The following is a 5,468-nucleotide window of genomic DNA, read 5'->3' on the forward strand; positions in this document are numbered from 1 at the left end:
TCTCGATTTTCCACCCCATTCATCAAATCATTAGCATAAATAACTTTTGTCCGTCCTAAACTAGAATATGCTTCGGCAATATGGGATCCTCACCAGTCTAACCTCTCTTTAACCTTAGAAAGAATACAAAATCGACCTATCCGCTTCATTTATTCTGACTATTCGTACTACACTAGTGTGTCTGCTTTAAAGTCTAGAGCTAACTTACCCAGCCTTGAAACGCGACGAAAAATTTCTCGATTGTGCCTCTTTCAAATGTTTTATTACTCATCTTTAGGAGAATCAGTCATATCACCTGCTTATCGCCCCTCAAGCCGTATTAACCACCATAAGGCCTTCTACGCCCCCACCGCAAGAGCTACCGCTCATTCCCGATCTTTTGTCGTCACGTCATCCCAGGACTGGAATGATCTACCACAGGACGCCGTGCATCCCATCAACGCCATCCATTTTAAGAACGCTATCAAGACCATAGTTGTTTAACTGTCATGCCCATCCCTCATGTAATGCCCCATACCAGGGGCCTTTGAGGTATCAAATAAAAAAAAAGTGCACTGAATATGAAATGAAATTTTTCAGTCCAACTTATTTCATTATTCATACATATTGCAAGGGGCACACACAAAAGGCAGAAATGAAGGAAAGACTAGACAAGAATGAAAATAATAATGAAAAGAACAGATTGGTAACTACAAACAAACGTAGTTAGGAATCATTTCAGTTACAGCGTAACATTGTAACTGCATTTCAGTCTTTCTTGCATCGTACGTCATGCGAATGGAACCGCCTTCCCGCAGATATCGTCGACATAAATGATAACCAGCATTTTCGTTCTGCACTAGCAAACATTGTATAACAGGAATATGATAATACTTTGCTTTGTATCATGCATTGCATCTGTTTATGTAGTTTCTTGTTTTGTAACCACTCCCCTCTTTAAGGCATTTGGCCTTGAGGGTTCAATAAATGAAATGAAATGAAGTTATGCAATGGTAAGAGGAAGATGTAAGCATAGGCAAAGAAATGCAACGAAAGTAGTGCGATGCATGGAGAGTCATCATTGTTACAAAAGCACAAAAACGAAGTGAGAACCAATATCCAAGTGAGTTTTACAAGCATGGTAATGAATAGCAGAATAGTTGAATTCTATAATATGTGCATGGGCGTGGTATGAACAGGTCTCATTCAGCGAATGTTCTATTTTTATGTTTTTGGACAAATTGAATAGGCGCTCAAAAAAGTGACTCTTGCTTCTTTTCTGCTCGGTACCATTTCAAGAGAACTGCTTTAAATAATAAATTCACAGGAGAAAACTGAAGTTTCCTAAAAAGTGGTGAAAAATGTGCATCTCGGGCTGAGTTAGCGCGGATAGCCTTTTTCTGTAGTAAACAAGGTGTTTAACCGTGTTTGACATCTTTCAGTAGGAATCGAAATCTTTCAGCAGAAAACATCAACTAATCTGAGGCGGCCAGTATGGCTTTCAACAGGTAAATCAACAGAACTAGCACTTCTAGCTCAAAAAGAATACATACTGCAAAACCTCGAAAATAAGTTACCCTTAACTGGCCTTTTCATGCACTTTACAAAGCGTTCGAATGTATTAATCATGACCTCATAATAAGCAAGTTGGAAAGATATATTATTACGGGCCTTCCTCTCCAGTTACTGACATCCTATCTTAGAAACCGACATCAATATGCGACTATAAACGCTAACACATCATCCACACGACAAATACAAGTAGGTGTCTCTCAGGGAGATATTCTTAGTTCATTTCTATTCAACCTTTACATAAATGACATGTTCTTTTCCCTTGGTCTCATCCACAAGGAAGCAAAATTCATAAACTACGCAGACTACACTAGTATTTTCTATCATCACACTCATATACAGGCCTGATTAAAGCAGCGAAAAATTTCCTAACTCATCTCTCTAAGCGGAGCCAGGACACCATCATAAAAGTAAACTCCAAGAAAACACAAGCAGTCATCTTTAAGACTACAGTTACTTGTCTTCCACAAACGGACACGCAATCATAATCGCACAGATTATAGAGGTCAGTTCAGTAAAAGTACTTGGCGTATATTTCACTGACACACTGGAATGGGACGCTCACGTGCATTTTATATTGCAGAAACAAAGCCCCATAACAAGTATTTTAAATGGAACTCGTTGCCTCCTACCTATGTCAGCAAAATTGATGAATTACAATACAATACCTGCGTCACATGTAAATTATTGCCGTCTTGTATGGGGCACAACATCATCTTCTTGTCTAACTAAAATACTACCCTTGGAAAAAAAAATAATACGTGCTATAGCAAACGTGCCCTATACCTCACACACCGAACACCTTTTCATCAAGTACAACATAACAAAAAGCCACCTTCTCTGCAAACGAACGTTGTTACGCACCTACTACTTCCACCCAAAAGATACTAGCAACGTAATAACAAGTATAGCAAACCTAAAAAAAATGCCCACATATGACACACGCAGTGCTAAAAAATGTGCCATTCTACTTTCGAGAACAAATTAAGGTCATCAAATGATACCAAAAACCCTGCCACGACTATTTATTTTGAAGAAATAAATAGAATACTAAATTCTAATTTAGAAGGCGGCATTGACATCTCAACCTTAACATCATCAGAGCTCAACTCTCTTGTAAAAGAATAATTTAAATCATTGCGATACATGTAACCATGTGTTTTTGTTCTTCTGTTGTAAAAGAGTTCTTAGCCACCCAACTTCTAATATGTAAAGGGAGCCAAGGACCACTCAAGCTGCCAACAAGCAGCTTTTACTTTGCCCTCTTAAATGGGAGAAAGAAATGAAATGAAAATTGATCTTGTTGCGTTACCCCTGACCAGTTGAGAGTATTTTAGTTGTAAAAAAAGAGGGAGTTGTACACTAGTAACTTGATAGAAGTGGGCAGGAACCAGAGTACTTTTGCAAGAGGTACTTGAAGCTGGGCTTGTTGGTGCGCATTCGTGAAAGACGTGACTTTTGCTAGGGCGCCTACGACGCCTGCAAGTTTACCACAAAGCATGTCAACTTGTCTATTCCAGGTTAACTATTCGTCCAAAGTGATTTAACTGAGGACTTGACGCCCACAGCTGAGTTTCCAAATAATGTACGATCAGTAATAATGGCCCTTGAAGTTTTAGGCTGAAATCGAGCAGGTTTTGTTTCGTACGCGTTAATAGGTATTAAGTTTACTTGACTCTACGTATTTAGGTTATTTGATGCTGAAGTTGTGCGAGTCAAAATTTGTCTAAAGCTGGAAGATGTAAATAATAGGCTAGTGCCATCGGCACAGATACGTCGTTGATGTAAATAATAAAATAACAAATCACAGCGGCCTAAGTGTGATGCCATTATATACCTCACTTGTTACTTAAGATGCGATGTATGGTTTTCTATTGCAACCATGTGGCGCCGGAATTCAAGACAGCTCTTTATAAGACTTACGAATATTCTTATAAAGCTGTAGGTTTCCAGCTTTCCAGTTAATGTTTCATGGTTAATACGATCGAAGATTTAGAAAAGTCTACGAATCCCTTTCATTCATGAATCCAGTTCAGGAAGGTGAGTACTTTTGCAAGAAGTACTTGAAGCTGGGCTTCTTGGTGCGCATACGTGAAAGACAGCATTCTGCCACTTTTTGTAGAGCCGAACTGGGCTTCGGTAAGGATGCGATGTTATTCTTGGACAAATTTATTGTCGCGTTATTATTCTCAATAGCTTTTGAAAAGACAGGCATTATCAATGTAGGCCAGTAATTTCTTGATAGGTTCTTATCGCCAGTTTTGAAAATCGTGGCTACTTTTACGACTTGCAAGACCTTCGGAAATGTGCTACTTGAAAATGCGAGATATATGCTCCATCGCTGGAGCTATTATATCCATGGCATGTTTGACGGAGCGAATTTGTAAGCCGTCTACACTTCGAAAAGTTAAGAATGCATTATACTGACTCCGCGCATTCTTCTTCTTTCCTCTGCGCAGTTCTCGAGCGTGCGTTTCCCCGAGGAGAGGAAGCTGAAGTAACCAATTGAGCTGCTGACGTTCAGCTGTACACTATAGTTCAGCCGTCCGTCATAGTGTAGTGTACTACCCCATATTCTAGTACACCATAGTCATAGCCACATTTGCAGGAATATCGTGTCCAACAGAGATAAAAGGGTGGCCATCGGTCTCTCGAATAGATGAATCTGTCAGAGCTAAGGCGAGGAAGAACCAGCTCTGACAGCGTTGAGGTTCGAACTGTTTTTTTTTAATTGCGCTGTTCGCGCTGCCGCGGCCTAGTCCAACTTCCTCCTCTTTGTTGGGCGCCGCGCGCCATCGCCTGCGAGCCGACCGCGGCACGAGGGGCGCTTTGTAGCGCTCTGTAGCGCTACAGCTCTGTATGCTCTGTAGCGCTGAGGAGCTGCTGGAGTTTGCTGCGCTCGGACGCTAACTTGCAGTCGATGATAGCCGCCTTCAAAGTGTCGAAGGGTCGAGCCGAGTCCGTTGAGCTGATGACGTCCACTAAGTCCTCAGCGACGTCAGGAGGCAGGGACGACACGAGGTGGAGGAACTTGGTCTCCTGGATGGTGATACGTCGCAGCTGGAAATGCGCCTCAACCTGCAGGAGCTAGGTGCGGGAGCTATTGGACCAAAATGGCGGCAGTTTGACTGGATGGAACGCGGCCACTGAATCACCCAGAGCGTGAGCGTTCTGGGACGGGTCGCGGCCGGTAGGAAGGGTGGAAGAGCCAGGAGAATCCATGTGCGAGGACGGGGTTGCGTGTTCGAAGCCGGGTCACGAAATCTGTCGGAGCTAAGGCGAGGAAAAACCAGCTCTGACATCGTTGAGGTTCTAACTGTTCTTTTTGTTGTTGTTGTTGTTGTAGTAGCCTATGACAGAATGGCACATACCCACTCTGGGGGATCGGCCAAGAATCGGGAGAATTGCGCTGCCGCGGCCTAGCTCAACTTCCTCCTTCTTGTCCGGCGCCGCGTGCCATGGCCTGCGAGCCGAGCGCGGCGTGAGGGGCGCTACAAATTCAACTGTGGGCTCCTTCAGTGTCAGAACTGCTGGAGATTTGGCCACAGCAGTAAAGCCTGCAAATCGGGCTTACGTAGCAGTGCATGTGTGAAAAGTCATGATTGAGGGGAATGTCCCGAACAACAAGAGGAGTGTTGTTTGTGTAGTGGTGTACACTTTGCTAACTAGCCTGACTGTCCTGCGCGAACTAAAGAAGTTCAGGTACTCGAACTAACGAGAAGTGATGGGAGATGCAGGCGGCGAGAAGCTTTTGCCGGTGTCAAAGAGAGAGCCTCAGGCTTCTCTAGTGTGACCGCCAAATGCCTACCCATGATGGATGCTAGCTGGTCGCCGGTAATCATAGGGGCAGTTGAAAAAGCTATGACAAATGCCATGGAACATCCTATTGGAAGCCATATCCACGTGCATTGCCCAGG

The 5,468-nt window shown here is 43.1% G+C and overlaps 1 pseudogene; it reads right to left on the reverse strand.

Annotated features, from left to right (window-relative positions):
* Positions 1–4,398: 4,398 nt before the first annotated feature.
* LOC149338960 (uncharacterized) lies at positions 4,399–5,011 on the reverse strand (annotated as a pseudogene).
* Between the last annotated feature and the right edge of the window lie 457 nt (positions 5,012–5,468).

This window comes from Amblyomma mixtum, chromosome 6 (genome assembly GCF_055824585.1).
Source record: "Amblyomma mixtum isolate Tamu chromosome 6, ASM5582458v1, whole genome shotgun sequence".
NCBI lineage: Eukaryota > Metazoa > Arthropoda > Arachnida > Ixodida > Ixodidae > Amblyomma > Amblyomma mixtum.